Source organism: Tiliqua scincoides, chromosome 11, assembly GCF_035046505.1.
Source record: "Tiliqua scincoides isolate rTilSci1 chromosome 11, rTilSci1.hap2, whole genome shotgun sequence".
NCBI lineage: Eukaryota > Metazoa > Chordata > Lepidosauria > Squamata > Scincidae > Tiliqua > Tiliqua scincoides.
In genome coordinates, this window is record NC_089831.1 from 19059071 (window position 1) to 19074607 (window position 15537).

At 44.0% G+C, this 15537-nt stretch overlaps 2 pseudogenes; one reads left to right on the forward strand and one right to left on the reverse strand.

Moving 5' to 3' along the window:
- Nucleotides 1–4539: 4539 nt before the first annotated feature.
- LOC136662942 (5S ribosomal RNA) lies at nucleotides 4540–4660 on the reverse strand (annotated as a pseudogene).
- Nucleotides 4661–8720: 4060 nt separating this feature from the next.
- LOC136662714 (5S ribosomal RNA) lies at nucleotides 8721–8837 on the forward strand (annotated as a pseudogene).
- The last annotated feature ends 6700 nt before the right edge of the window (nucleotides 8838–15537 follow it).

Consider the following 15537-nt stretch of genomic DNA (forward strand, 5'->3'; position numbering starts at 1 on the left):
GGCTAAGAGGCAAAGAAGGAAGGCCCATAGCCAGGGAGACAGACCAGGGACAGACTGCACTTGCTCCCAGTGTGGAAGGGATTGTCACTCCCGAATTGGCCTTTTCAGCCACACTAGACGCTGTTCCAGAACCACCATCCAGAGCGCGATACCAGAGTCTTCCGAGACTGAAGGTTGCCACCAACAATGGCTGTCTCCTTTGTTGGAACATGAATTTCTACAATGTAGAGCTGCTCTCCCAAGATGGTGGGGACGGTTTCTCTCAACAGCTTCAGCATATGTCTGCCCAAAGCAAGGAGGGCACCTTGCCTGTTGCTGCAATCAACCAAGCCCCCTGTTAGCCATCTGTACGAGGGTACTTTAACGAGGTACTTACGAGGGTGTTAATTAGTGTTTGACGTGCGGCATTCCTTAAAGGTAATGAAGTGTTCTTGGAAAGGTAAATTGCCATCTCTTTTTAAATTGCTAGTTTCTCTCCCCTCCCATCGTTAGCATTCAGATGTATGCTAATGAGCTGGTCTCCAAGCACAACTCGGTGACCTTCTAATTTTTATTTATTTATTAACTCGACAAAGTCGCTTCAATTAGAAGTGTAAATTAATTAGCCTTCCCTGTTGTAAAGGCTTCCCTGTCAGCTTGGGCAGGACAGATTTTTGACATGCTGGACTGATGATGGAGAAATGAACAAAAGTAATCCCCAATTTGGATGTAACAATCTGGACCACAGACATCAGTCAGTTTCATGGTGGCCCTTTGAGTGCGTCTGTGTGGATCAGTCTTGGAATATGCTCTGTCCCTGCCTACAGACCCACAGGATGTCTCTGTGTGGCCCAAATGGATCCACTAGAAATGATAGCAGAGTGGAAGCAGAGCCATATCCAGAACCTGGATGCAGCAGTTGTCGAGCCCTCAGGAAGAAGAGAATACGAGAGAAAGCAAGACACAGGCATTACGCAGTGATATCTTTGCTTGTGGCCAAGAGCATGTTGAATAAATGACTGCGGGGGGGGGGGGGAATCAGGGTTTTTACAATGGAGTTTGTAATGGAATTGACACTCCTAATAATTAATGGCATTGCCAATGAATGGGAGGATTTTTTTTTAATGCTCATTCATTTCTGAGCTTTTAAAAGAAATAAATTTGTATTTCTCACTGGTAACAATAGCCAGGGCCATCCCAGACCTCGGGATGATTAAGGCAATATGTCACATGCTGCCCCCCCATCCTTGATGATGTAGCAGACTCTACTCCTCGCATTCTCCAATGTTTTAGCTATTTGTTTCTCAAACTGTGGGTCGTGAGCCAATTTTAGGTGGGTTGTATGGCATCTAGCTCAGCTACCATTAAACGTATAGAGCTGTTGGGCAGGGTAGCCTCCCGGTGGGAGAAAGGCATGGTGCTTTGCCCTGAGTAGGTGGGAAGATGGGGCACTGGAAAGGGGGGTGGGGCTGTGTGGTTGGAGAAGGATTCAAGTCTGTGTATTGCTTTGACTTCCAAGCTGGAATGTTTGAATTCCAAGCTTTACAAAATAATAGCCCGAGCTCCCGGCGTAATGGGACCTTTGGCTGATCACGAGCGAGGTTTGAAGCCTAAACTGATGATATCACTTCCAGGCATGACATCCCTTCCAGGTTAGTGACATCGCTTCCAGTAGGTCCCAAGAGACTGTCGTTCTAAAAAGTGGGTCCTGGTGCTATAAGATTTGAGAACCACTGTTCCAGCTTAACATTCTCCATCCCTCCATATTCTCTCCTTCCCCCGGACCCCCCTCTTCCTTTTCTAATCCAGGGAGTGGACAGAGAAGTTGTGGAGGCAAGTAGGCAGATAGAAATTGATGGTCTCCATCAATCTGCTATTGAGGCTACTGAAGTTTCAGTTGATCTCATTAAATGGCTGGCCCTGGCAAGATCTCCTGGAAAGAACTGTGTATTGGCCACTAAATGCAGCATCGTGACAGGACAGAATGGAGATTTTTAAAAGTAAGATACTAAAGATACTGTTCTTACTGATCTTACTGTTACAAGTAAGATACTAAAAAAAAGGAAATTAAATGGGAAAATTAATTTAAAATAAAACAAAACAAACAAAAAGCAATAAATGTAAAAAGAACCAGAAAAAATAAATCAAAAATCTTTTTTCCCCTTGCACGTTTATTACTCCTTCCTGCTGCAATTGCCTTTCTGTCTTCCCAAAGAGAACCAGACTTCATTTCCTCCAGCCTTTGGACACCCAGCATCCATTTCAGTATCCAACCAGAAGCTTAGTGCCCTCAGGCATCCGAAAAGAGTGCGGCAGGCCCAACTGCGAGTGTATGTACGATGAAGTGTGCATGTTTCTTGACAGGAAAGACACTCCTGAGAATTTGGAGCTCATAGTGCAGCCTGAAAGGCAGAATGGAAATGCTGAAATGATGTTCAGCATTTTAAAAACACCTCCTTGGTTATAGCACTGTAATTTACAACCATTGCATAATGGAGGCTTGTGTACCTGGGGCTGATTGTGTTGTCTTGTTGCTTCTTAGTATGTTATGGTGAATATTTTGCTATGCATGTTCAGTTCACTTCAGAAGCTCCAAGGGCATCACTGACCAGATTCAGCTTCTTTTGGGAGAAAGATCACTGGAAGATTATGGTATACAGTGCACGGTATGCATGCATTGAATGGAGGTGGAAAGCAGAGGATACCATACATGTGACAACAGGGTACAGCAGCGTTATGTCATCCTAAAGGTGCTGCAACTCATAGCTTAGACCCTTTTATCATTCGCATTTCATTTTCATTTTCTGACTCTGGCTTATTCTAATCAAGCTTCTGTCTCACCCAGGTGCTGTTAGCAAACTCTTTTGTTTTTGCATCTTCTTCTTGGTTGAGTGGGGAGAAAGGATGAATGGCAGATTTTGTAGCTCCCCTGCCACTCAGATGCCCCTAAAACCTTCCAGAGAGCTCTAATTAAGAAACCACTCTAGACTATTAGCATTTAGCTGTTTGTGTCAATTCCTACCACTCTGATCAGCCACTCCTAAGGAACATTGAGGCTGAGAAAGAAGAAATTGGCCTATGGCTAGCCATGGCACAAAATCTTATTTTATTTTTTTCCTTGCTGCTATTAGGATGTCTGAAACCCTTGCCATTCTACTGCAAGTGACTCAGGGCCAAATCCTGTCCAATTTTCCAGCCATCCCACAGGGCATGCACTGCACCCTGCAGTAGTGGGGCAGTCATGAAGGCACTCACAAGGTAAGGGGATGTTTGTTCCCATTCTTCAGGGCTGCATTGTGGCTGCATCAGCATTGGAAAGTTGGATAGGATTGGAGCCTCATAGATTTCTAGGTAATTGTGGGAGAAGACAGTTATATATTTTTCGCGGATCTCAGTGTTTTCCAAAGGTTAAAATATGGAAAGCAGCATTTATGTGTTTTTATTCAAAAAGGCTTTAAAAGTGTACTAGGTAGGTGAAATAGGTGGTATAGTATCAGCTGATGAAGCCACAGTCATTACTCATGCAGCACTCCCATTAAATGACAATTATAAACAAAATGAAAAGGTTTATGCATGCGTGCGTGCATGCAGATGGTGGTTTTTAAATGGTTCTTTTTTTTTTTTTTTTTTTTTACAAAAAATGAGAACTGCAAAGAATGGGGTTATATATTTTTATTTCATTATCACGGTTCGCTCCCATCTTTGTTCCAAGGAAATTATCCTTTACTTCTGCTCACCCATGTCCTAGATCAGTGTCCTTCAATCTATGGGTGATGACTCCAATGGGATCTTGAAGCCACATTTGGGGGGTTGCAGCAACTGTTCAAAGCCTGTGCCAGATGGGGCTTGGATCCAATCCAATAATCAGTATTGGCAACCTTCAGTCTCGAAAGACTCTGGTATCGTGCTCTGAAAGGTGGTTCTTGTGGTTCTGAAAGGTGGTTCTGAAAGGTGGCGTCTAGTGTGGCTGAAAAGGCCAATTCGGCAGTGACAATCCCTTCCACACCGGGAGCAAGTGCAGTCTGTCCCTGGTCTGTCTCCCTGGCTATGGGCCTTCCTTCTTTGCCTCTTTGCCTCAGACTGTTGGCCAAGTGTCTCTTCAAACTGGGAAAGGCCATGCTGCACAGCCTGCCTCCAAGCAGGCCGCTCAAAGGCCAGGGTTTCCCACTTGTTGAGGTCCATTCCTAAGGCCTTCAGATCCCTCTTGCAGATGTCCTTGTATCGCAGCTGTGGTCTACCTGTAGGGCACTTTCCTTGCACGAGTTCTCTATAGAGGAGATCCTTTGGGATCATCAAAACAGAGTTCTTGATATAATACTGCACAGCCTCTTCTCGCTGTCTTGCCCCATAGCTCCTAAAGCTGGACCTACTCAGGTTGCTACCTCACTGGGTTGATGTGAAGACACAAGAGGTAGGGGGATGTGGGGACAGGTGGGAACAGGGGGTGTGCAGATTGGGTCCCAGGAGGGGGATGGGATCAGCTATGGGTTACCAGTGTCATTACACAAGTCTACAAAATTGAATGGTTGGCAACCTTCAGTCTCGAAAGACTATGGTATAAGCCTACAGCACCCGGTATTCCCAGGCGGTCTCCCATCCAAGTACTAACCAGGCCTGACCCTGCTTAGCTTCCAAGATCAGATGAGATCAGGCATGTGCAGGGTAACAGTTTTTCCCAAACTTTTTGGTGGTTTGATATGAATTTAGGGTGCTGATTCCAAAAATGGCATCCGTTTTGCCGTATCACATCTAGTTTTGGAGATATACTAGTATAGCCTCTTTAGCGAATGGTTCAAGCAGCTTCCTCATGAGGAAGCCATGGTGTAGGCTTCCTCATGAGGAAGCTTCTTGAACCATTCACTAAAGAGGCTATACTATATCTCCAAAACTAGATGTAATAGGGCAAAACGGATGCCATTTTTGGAATCAGCACCCCAAATATACCCAGGAACTGGTGTAATGTTTAAGGAAGCAAAATGTGTGTTGGCCTGTGTTATCTGTGTCTGTCTGTCTGTGTGTCTGTCTGTCTATCTGTCTGTCTGTCTGTCTGTCTGGGCTGTGACATTAAAAATGTTGAAGACCACTCTCCTTGATCATGTCCAAGAATCTTTACACTGAGCAAAGATTTCTCAGCAAATAAACTCGTGGGGGAAAAAAAAAAAACACTGACCACTGCACTACGCACATCCATGTTGGTGATAGTATGTGAATGACCAAAAGTAGTTGCTCTTTAATTTTAGATTTCCCAAATATCTTCTCCAACCTCCGAGCCTGAGAAATCTGGGTGTCCTTATGTAAGACATTAGCATTGCAAACTTGGCAAAATCCTATTCCTCTCTCCATGCATCACTTACTGAAAGATAGGAAGGGACAGCTGGAAGCAGATCGGATGCTTCCCCTGCCACTTAATTCCACTTTGTGAGTTACTAAATTGAAGCCAAGGGAGAAGTATCTCAGCCTTTGGAAGAGTGCTAGTCACTAACGGATGGAGCTGGCTAGCATCCTTGACTGATCCATTAAATGGGGGAAACAAATTTCAGTGGCAAATCAATAGTTCCAAAAAGCTCCATCAAACCTTTGAAGCGTGCAACATGGAGAACAGGATGGTCCAACTTAACTTCTGATGAGGATACTACAAGATTTTAAAAACTTTGTTGCTCTTTTTTTGGTTAAGCCAGTGTATTCTTCAACTGGACTGCAAGTAAGTCTAGCTAGAGGAAAAATGACTGGAGAAAATCAAAAGGCACCGTAAGTGTTAAGCACCCCTTCATCTTGCTTGCTCTTTCTACAAATGCCATTCAGTACCTCCATAAGGGTGAGTTTGGGAACTCGCAGTTGTTGATGAAATGCACAACTTTGTCCTAAATTCCCTGCAGTTTTCCTTCCAAATGAGGCTTACTTTGGTGGCTTCAGCTTCCGCTGGTTGCCCAGACTCTAGGAGGTCATCACCAACAGAAAGTTCAAACTTTTATTGCCATACACTGGTCCTCTGATGAATGGGTAAATTGGCTCCCTGTGATGTTTTGCTGTTTTACATATCTGTTTAATTGGCCCTAGGGCATCATTAATCTCAGTGGAAATAGCTATTTGATCAGTCTCTCTTTGCATGGCACCTCTCTTTGCACAGCTTCTACACAGAGAGAGTTTACCTGATAAAAAGTTTGGGATACAGTTTATTTTTTAAAAGACTGCTACAGGTTCTAGAATGCCAAGCTCTCCCTTTGAATGTGATTGCCTGGGGTGTCTTGTAAGGAATTGAGTTCCAGGGCACTAAGGTGGTGGATTCAGGAGAAATGGCCTACTAAAAGAATATTTTCCTCATTAAGGAGAATCCTTGTTATAACAAAAATCATCATCATCAAGCATACAGGCAGAAGAGAGAAAAATCTCCAGGGGGGAGAGCAGGAGCCACGGTCTGGCATTTAAAGTAACGTTGATGAGGTTTTATTTTGCCTTCTACTTTCGCTCATATTTTTAACAAGGATAATCAGCCTTCATCTTACAGGTGCTTCTTTGTATTTTATGGTTGTGGTTGGTTAGAAAGAATGGAAACCAGAATGCTGAAAGTTCTTTTCAGAGGTTTTTAGATCGAGAGTGAAGTCTCTGGAGGGAGGGGGAAGCAAGGGCCATTCCAAGACCTTCCAGTATCCACAGGTGGCACAACAAATGCTCTTGCCCATGCGCAGTGACGTACCAGCTGCAGTGGCCGCTTCTTCTCCCTTCTTCCACTGGATTTGAGACGGTAAAGGGGGGTGGAATGACAGAGGACTTGTGGAAGAGAAGAGAACACCTGAGTTTACTGCCTCATGGGTGGGCACTGACTGTATGCAACCTCTGGGTTCCAGGGGTAGCCTATGTCTGAGTGCCAGATGCAAGAGGGTGGTGACAGGATACAGGTAACTTGTTGTCTTGTGTGCTCCCAGAGGCACCTGGTGGGCCACTGTGAGATACAAGAGAGAAAGTCTCCAGGTGAAACATCTGAGAACCGTTAACAAAAGCCAGCTGAGTTCCTGTAAGATAAACCACATTACTCAGGTAGGGCCTGCGCACCCCTGCCATACATTAGGGCATATGTGCACCTGATGATTCTGCTGGGTAGCCCTGAACTTGTGGAAATCGCACCCTTAATATTTTTAATTGTTATTGGCAAATGTAATTGAGGAAAAAAGTCAAACAAATGCAGACCTCTGCAGGGGCTGAGTGGAACAGAAGGCAAGTGGTGCCCTCATCTTTTTGCTGATTTAACTAGGCAGCCAATTAGCATGAAATTAACATTGGACATCAAATATTAAGATTTTTATTTTATTTTTTTTAGTATCCGTACTGGGAACAGGTTTATTAATTACTTGTAGTGATCATCCGGAGGCACTAGATGTCATTGTTTTCCTTTATTTAAAAAGCTGAAAGAAAATGAGACGCAAGCTGAAAATTGGTAAAATCTTGGGATAGGAAGGCTTTGGTGGCTGTAGGCAGGCAGTAGCTTTTCAAAGACAGAAACGATATTGATGTGCTGTCATTGCTTATTTTTTTTCCTGTCCTGCCACAGTCTATAGCCCAAAGGGTTTGAAGAAAACAGCTGCCAGTAAAGAGCTGTATTATTGCAATAGACCTATGTACATTTTGATGGGACTAAATCCCAACTTCATGTGTGCCTTGATTGGATCTGAAAGGGTGGTGACTCATCAGGAAGAACATATTGGGGTTGTGGTGGTTAGCTTAAAGCAGGGGTGCCCAAACCCCGGCCCTGGGGCCACTTGCGGCCCTTGAGGACTCCCAATCTGGCCCTCAGGGAGACCCCAGTCTCCAATGAGCCTCTGGCCCTCAGGAGACTTGCTGGAGCCCGCGCTAGCCTGATGCAACTGCTCTCAGCGTGACGGCCAACTGTTCGACCTCTTGCATGAGCTTTGGGACAAGGGCTCCCTCCACTGCTTGCTCTTTCACATCTGTGATGCAGCAGTGGCAGGGATGGAAAGGCTGGCCTTGCTTTGTGCCAGGCCTTTTATAGGCCTTGAGCTATTGCAAGACCTTCATTCATTCATATAAGTTCCATCTCTAATATATTCATTTATGTAAATTTATTCAAATTTGAAATGTAAATTAATTCTATTTTTTCCTGGCCCCTCGACACAGTGTCAGAGAGTTGATGTGGCCCTCCTGCCAAAAAGTTTGGACACCCCTGGCTTAAAGAAAACAGCAATACTGTTTGTGGTGTTAGTGAAAAAAGGCCTACTCCAGACTTTGGATTCCCAGTGGCAGGGGAGAGATTGAAAATAAGATGGCCAGTTTCATAAGGCCACTGTATACTTTTGTGGTGTGACTTTCACTGCAGCATGATATGGACTTCTGGACACGCCCTCTCAAAATCTCTGTTATGGAGCTGGAATACGGCAAAAAAAAAAAAAGCAAGCTAAATGTGCAAGGGACTGGATGGGGCTCCTTCCTTACAAATTCTGGGTCTTTTTTGTTTATAATATATACAGCAATACCTTGCACTCTCGTCTGGTTAAGGACCAGCCAATGGATGAAAGTCAAAAATGAATGAATATCAAAGCACAGCTTTATTTAGCTTGCAAATTCATTTTGCCTGGTGAAAAATGTAAATAATTAACTATGTAACACATGCTAATGTGTGCAAAACCTAAATAAACAGAAATAAAAGAAAAATAAGCATAAGTGCATTGACGAACACATGGAAGGTTGGATGAAATTGGACAAAAGAGGAAAGCATGTCGGTGAAATTTATGTGCAACTGTTACCCTGCACATGCCCAATCTCATCTGATCTTGGAAGCTAAGCAGGGTCAGGCCTGGTTAGTACTTGGATGGGAGACCACCTGGGAATACTGGGTGTGGTAGGCTTATACTATAGTCTTTCGAGACTGAAGTTGCCAACCAATTGAAAATGGCCAAAAGAGCAAAGCATTGGTCACGTGGATGAAAGTCAAGTTACTGCTGTACCTAAGAAGGGATATAATAGTGACTTATAAAATTATTCATGGTATGGATCAATTGGATAAAGAGATATTTTTGCTTCCTGCTTTCATAATTCTAAAACTCTGGGTCATCCAATGAAATTGGTTGGGAAAAGATTCAGGATAGACACACAGACATGCACTTCATACAGTGCATAACTAATTTGCAGGATTCACTGCTATGATATGTGGTTATGACCACTTGCTATAGGAACAGGGGAGTCAAACTAATTTATGTAGTAATAGTAAATTTATTGTCATGCTACAGCACAATGAAATTTGTGCACCTTTGAGATACAATCATAAATACTGTATATACTACAATTTCAACAATCACACTCTACACACTCACCCACACATTCTATACAACATGCATCATAATATAAAAACAGTATAACAAACCATAATGCCCAGGAGCATGGTAACAACTATATCACCTTATTCAACGTAATTATGGCTGTGGGGTAAAATCTGTTCAGGAGTCGTGTGGTGCTGCTCTTATAGTTCTGTATCGTCTACCCGAAGGCAAAAGTTCAAAGAACTTATGAGCTGGATGGAAGGGGTCTCTCGGAATACTATGTGACTTCTGCAGACAGCGAGATGTGTAGATGTCCTCCTAAGCTGGTAGATGAAGGTTGATGATGTGCTGCGTGATCTTAATAATTCTCTGCAGAGCTTTTTTGTCCCCTGCAGAGCAATTTCCATACCACACCAAGATACCATAGGTTAGGACACTCTCAATGGTACAACTATAGTAAGACACAAGCAGCTGCTGTGACAAATTTAACCTCCCAAGCTTCCTCAGAAAATATAACCGCTTTTGTGCCTTTTTTATCAACATGCTGGTGTTAATAGTCCATGAGAGGTCCTCTGTGATGTAAATACTTAGGAATTCTCCACCTCCTCACCATTTATGTATAATGGTGTGTGTACATCCCTCTTTTTCCAGAAGTCAATTATAAGTTCTTAGCTTTTTTTATGTTAAGTGAGAGATTATTTTCTTTGCACCACTCCTGTACCTAACTTCTGTACATAACAACTCCTGTACCTCCTTCCTATAAGCAGACCCATCGCAACCTTTGGGGGGTTTGGGGTGCTCAGAGTTCTTGGTTCTCGAACCCTAAAGCCCTCAAGGCCCCCTGTTCAGTAGTACTGCCAGCACCCAGTACATGCCAGTGTCTCAGTCCAGGGACACTGAGACCCTCTAGGCTTAATTCTGTCCTTTGTAGGCACTGAGCGCTTTCTCCAATTAAAGCTTCAGTCCTCAAGTTACTAGACCTCAGTGAGCGCTTGGTAGCTTGCCCTTGGCTTGATCCAACAGGACTTTTTTATGTTATAGGCACTTGTTGGATGGTAGTCATAGTATTGTATATTATTCTTGTTAAAGTGGATATGGAGTCACAGAGGGTGTAGTTACACTGGGGAAAAGAGGGAATGAGGAAAAGTGGGCAGGGGACATGAAAAAACCAGTTGTTGGACTGTATGGACCAAAAAAAAAAATCCTTATTTTTCATATGGTAAAGTCACTACTGGAACGTCTCAAACAATTAGGGTGGCATTGAAGCTTTGCCATATTGTCATGGAGGGGCATATGTACATTGCAAACTGTATGTTGAGCACCCAAAGTTTTCCCTATACTACTCTTAATTTTCTGAACATGTCCCTGAAATCTCTTGTCATTTAAATCATCAATTAGAAAACCCAGGGTGTTGTAAAGCAAACAGCAAAGGGCTGTGTAGAACCTTGAGGGCTAACGCAGTTTTTATATCTGCAGCATTTGTAGGCTAGAGCCCAGTGACTTCTAGATCACAAACACTGGTGCTACAATATTGGTCATAAAGCCCTTTGTCGTTTTTGCTGCAACAGAGTAACTTGTCTTCTCTTTTGGGAACTGTAGTTTGTGAGGGTGCAGAGAATTCTTTGTAGGAGATAGGTAGGACCTCTTAAAGAACTACACTTCTCTGCTTTATAGTCATTGGGTGTTCCAAATCTAGAATGTCTCCATCTTTCCATGGAGAGTAAAAGTCCATCCTTTTGTAAAAGTTTTGCTTCATGTTTTGGAAAGGGGAAGTGTTAGGTGTAAGAAATGGAGCAATTTTCTTTTTTTAGAAAAAGACGCAAAACCTTTCACTTGAAAATACTTAGTACATATGCAGCACTTGACATTTTTGAAAAAGTATACAAACATTCAGTAATGAAATACGTAGGTGAACCAGTGAAGCATGTGGGTGGACATGCTTTTGCAGCTTAAATCAGAGTTAAACAAACGTTAAAGGTGACTGCTATTTAGCAGCTGGTGATGTGTAGCTTCAGGCGGACTTCCCAAGCTGCAATGAAGTGCATTTTCGCACATATCCAGGCGATTCATAAAATGAGTGCAGGGAGGTAGCCAGGAGATTTGTGTTTTTGTTTCTTCAGAATAGATTATATTCCTTATATTCCACAATTTAAGGGGCTAGTTCACATTGCTTGATGAATGCAGCATGAAGAGGTGACTAGCATATGTGAATGGTTTATCATAGGTATAAAACCAGAAGCAGAACTTTTTGCCACTTAAAGAACTGTTCTTTTCAACTGAGTAAGAGTCCAATCCTATCCAATTTTCCTTTGCTTCTACAATTGCGTCAATGGAGTGTGTGCTGCATCCTGTGGTGGAGGGGAAGCCACTGGGGCCTTCTTAAGGTATGGGAACATGGGTTCAATTACCACAGGGCTGCATTGTGGCTACACCAGAGCAGGAAAGTGGGATAGGATTGGGCCCTAAGTTCACACATTGACCCACCAAACAACAAATGTATATTAATCAAGTGCAGAGTCAGTGCTGGGCATACATGCATGTATGAACTACCTCAAAATGGGTCATATTTAAAATGGGGTGATTCTCAGTTGGCTTTTTGTGCTGAAAAAATAAATGCAACCACTGTTTATCAAGCAGGGAGGATACAGACGTCATGTGTCAGAGCAAAGACTGCCTGCCACTCTTCTTGTAAGGTGCCCAGCCACCAATAACAACATCCATGCAGGGGGAGCTGTGTCCTTCCTCCCTTGTTCTGGGGTAGTGGATGAAGATGCAGCTTATAGCTCCTCATTTCCATTAAAAACAAACAAACAGAAATTGGGTTCATGAGATAGATGAATGAGGAGCAGGCAATATGGGGAATTCCAGACTCAAATGCAGGTTGTGAATTGCATGGAGAGAAAGTAGCTTTCCTTTCTTCCCCTTCAGGTCATAGAGACTGTGGCTGATTTGGGAGAAACTACAGTACAAACGACAGCTGTAGTCCAAACTAATCTTTGTTGTATTTATCTGCCCAGATCTTGAAGGTTAAGGGAATCCTGCATAAAGATAAACATTATGCAGCCTACCTTCACAGCTAAAGACAGCTCAGTGATCAAGCACATGTTTTGCATGCAGAAGATCCCAGGTTCAAGCCCTGACATATCCAGGTAGGACGGGAGGGGGGCAACCCTGACCATCAGTTTTGATGGGCCTGTAGCTAGTTGTTGTTGAGGTTTCTGGCTGAAGTAGAATTCATATGTTGAGTCACTCACTTCCTCTGTATTTGTAGAACTTAAATTCTCCTTCCCCTGGTGCTAATGTCCTATCTGTGTAGTAACCTCATCCCATTTTGCTCCCCTTTGCTGAATTTTCTTCTCTCTGTTGAGATATGATAAGCAGCACAAAACACTTAATGAAAGGAGAGGCAGTAGATGGCAGAAGAGAGCCAGGCAAAGCCTGGCACTGAGTCTGTAGCCGCCTCCTCACCCCTATCATCATCACTGCTGAGGACTTAGAACAAAAGAGATAAGTTGGGGAGAACAAAATTTATTTGAGCATAGTTCCAGAGTGGAGCACTAACTCTTCCTCTAACCTTCACTGTCCTCAATCCAAGAGACAGCATGCATGGAGATGGCAGAATTATGGGTTTATTTGGGGCCTCTTCAGTCAGGTCTTCCCCCCCCCCCCATTCTTTCTCAGTGTTGATGCATTAATACTATCTCTTCAGGAGCAAGGAAGCAGGCAGAGTTTGGCTTCAGCATGTGCGGCTTGGCCTGCTTAATAAGCCAGAGGTGGAACCAAGGGGAAACATATACAAAAAGTGGTGTGATTCAAGAGAAAATGGGTAGGTGGGTTCAGGCATGTGGAACTGACCTGTGATTCTCCACTGAGCTGGAATGCTGAATCTCAGCAGGAAGATAGTTGAAATGGAACATCGAGGCAATTGTGTACATGGGCAGAGCCTGGAAGATGAATGGGTGTATGTGTGTTCCGGGCTCAGACACAGACCCAGAGCAAACACTATTCATTCTCCTGCTGTGCTTTCATTACAAACCTTCTTTATCTATTTACTATCCGTGCGTGATGCCAAGCCCACGCAGATCACAGCACAATCCAACATAAAACTGTCTCATAAGCAACTTGCAAGACAACTCAAGAAAATGAGCCAAGTCACAGGCTGCATGCATTACAGATTGAAATAATCAAGGCACCTATAGGATACCCCAGAATAGCGTCCTATGTTACAGATGCACATTGTAACATTGTCTAAACACTGTCTCACAATTTCACACACAGACACACACAGACACACACACACAGACACACACACACACACACACACACACACACACAGAGAGAGAGAGAGAGAGAGAGAGAGAGAGATTTCCTCCTCTCTCACAACAGTAGAACAAGGGGTCATCCAATGAAACTGGTTGGGAGGAGATTCACGACCGACCAAAGGAGGTACTCCTTCAGACAAGGCATAATTAGTCTCTGTAATTTATTGCCACAATTTATGTAATTTATGCTTGGTCATTAGCTTGGATGACTTTAAAAGGGAATTGGACAAATTCATGAAGGACAGGTCTATCAGTGAGTACCAGTTATGATGGCTATAGGCTGCCCCAGGGTTCCACAATGGTTGCAAGGGAGTAGGGCTGGGAAAGGGATATGTCTGTCCCTCCTGATGGTGGGCTTTGCAAAGACATCTGGTGTGTTGCTGTTGGAAATAGGAATAGGTAGGGCTTGGGCCTGATCCATAAGAACATAAGAACAGCCCCACTGGATCAGGCCATAGGCCCATCTAGTCCAGCTTCCTGTATCTCACTGTGGCCCACCAAATGCCCCAGGGAGCACACCAGATAACAAGAGACCTCATCCTGGTGCCCTCCCCTGCATCTGGCATTCTGACATAACCCATTTCTAAAATCAGGAGGTTGCGCATACACATCATGGCTTGTACCCCGTAATGGATTTTTCCTCCAGAAACTCGTCCAATCCCCTTTTAAAGGCGTCTAGGCTAGACGCCATCACCACATCCTGTGGCAAGGAGTTCCACAGACCGACCACACGCTGAGTAAAGAAATATTTTCTTTTGTCTGTCCTAACCCGCCCAACTCTCAATTTGAGTGGATGTCCCCTGGTTCTGGTGTTATGTGAGAGTGTAAAGAGCATCTCCCTATCCACTCTGTCCATCCCCTGCATAATTTTGTATGTCTCAATCATGTCCCCCCTCAGGCGTCTCTTTTCTAGGCTGAAGAGGCCCAAACGCCGTAGCCTTTCCTCATAAGGAAGGTGCCCCAGCCCCGTAATCATCTTAGTCCAGCAAAAGCTTTCTTATGTTCATATACACGCACAGCTATGTTGATGGCTCCTGGCTGGGCATAATGCTCACTCTAATGTTCATTCCTTTACCTGTGCCCAAGTCCAATCTAACAGAATTTGAGGGTGGACATTCAAGGGATAAGGCAGAGGTCTCAAGCAGCAGACAGGTGGGCTGGTAATAGGTGTGTGCTAGGAAAAGGAACTGCTGAGAGGGAGCTTGTGATTATAACCTTCCTTTGTTGCTGGAACAGAAGATGATCACAGCATGCCCAGAGCACACCCAGCCCCCAGACCTTGGGCTGAATAAGCCTGAATGCTTCCATATCCTGCCTCTGACCTGTAATGAGGAGATGACTTGGGAAGGAGCCAGAAGGAAGAAGGCTGCCTCCGGTCTAGCAAGCTGTCTGGGCCTGTACAACAGCCAGGGTTGGAGCCCTCCCCTACAGCTACAATGTATGTTCCCTACACTTGCAGATATGCATGCAGTAAATAAATCACTAACTCATGAGTTGGCTGGTTGGCAACCTTCAGTCTCGAAAGACTATGGTATAAGCCTACAGCACCCAGTATTCCCAGGCAGTCTCCCATCCAAGTACTAACCAGGCCTGACCCTGCTTAGCTTCCAAGATCAGACAAGATTGAGCACATGCAGGGTAACAGTTGCTATTTTGCCAAAATTGGAGGAGGATGAAACATTTTGCAGTTGCTAGGCAATTGCATAGGATTGTGTTGTGCTCTGCAATTGGAAAAAGACAGGCCAGCATAACAATGAAGTAGCCTATAATAAGGCACCCTTTGGTTCACTCTTCCAACCTTTACTCCATTCTGTTGTGGCAGGACTTGAGCTTAGCTGGAAGCCACAACCGACATTTGGTGCTTAGCTTTAATTGTTTAGGAGTAGGAATAGCTGTGAGGACTGAGCAGGAAGTCCAGTGAGGGCACTCTGCCCATGTCAGAGATCCTCTCCATATACAGGACAGAA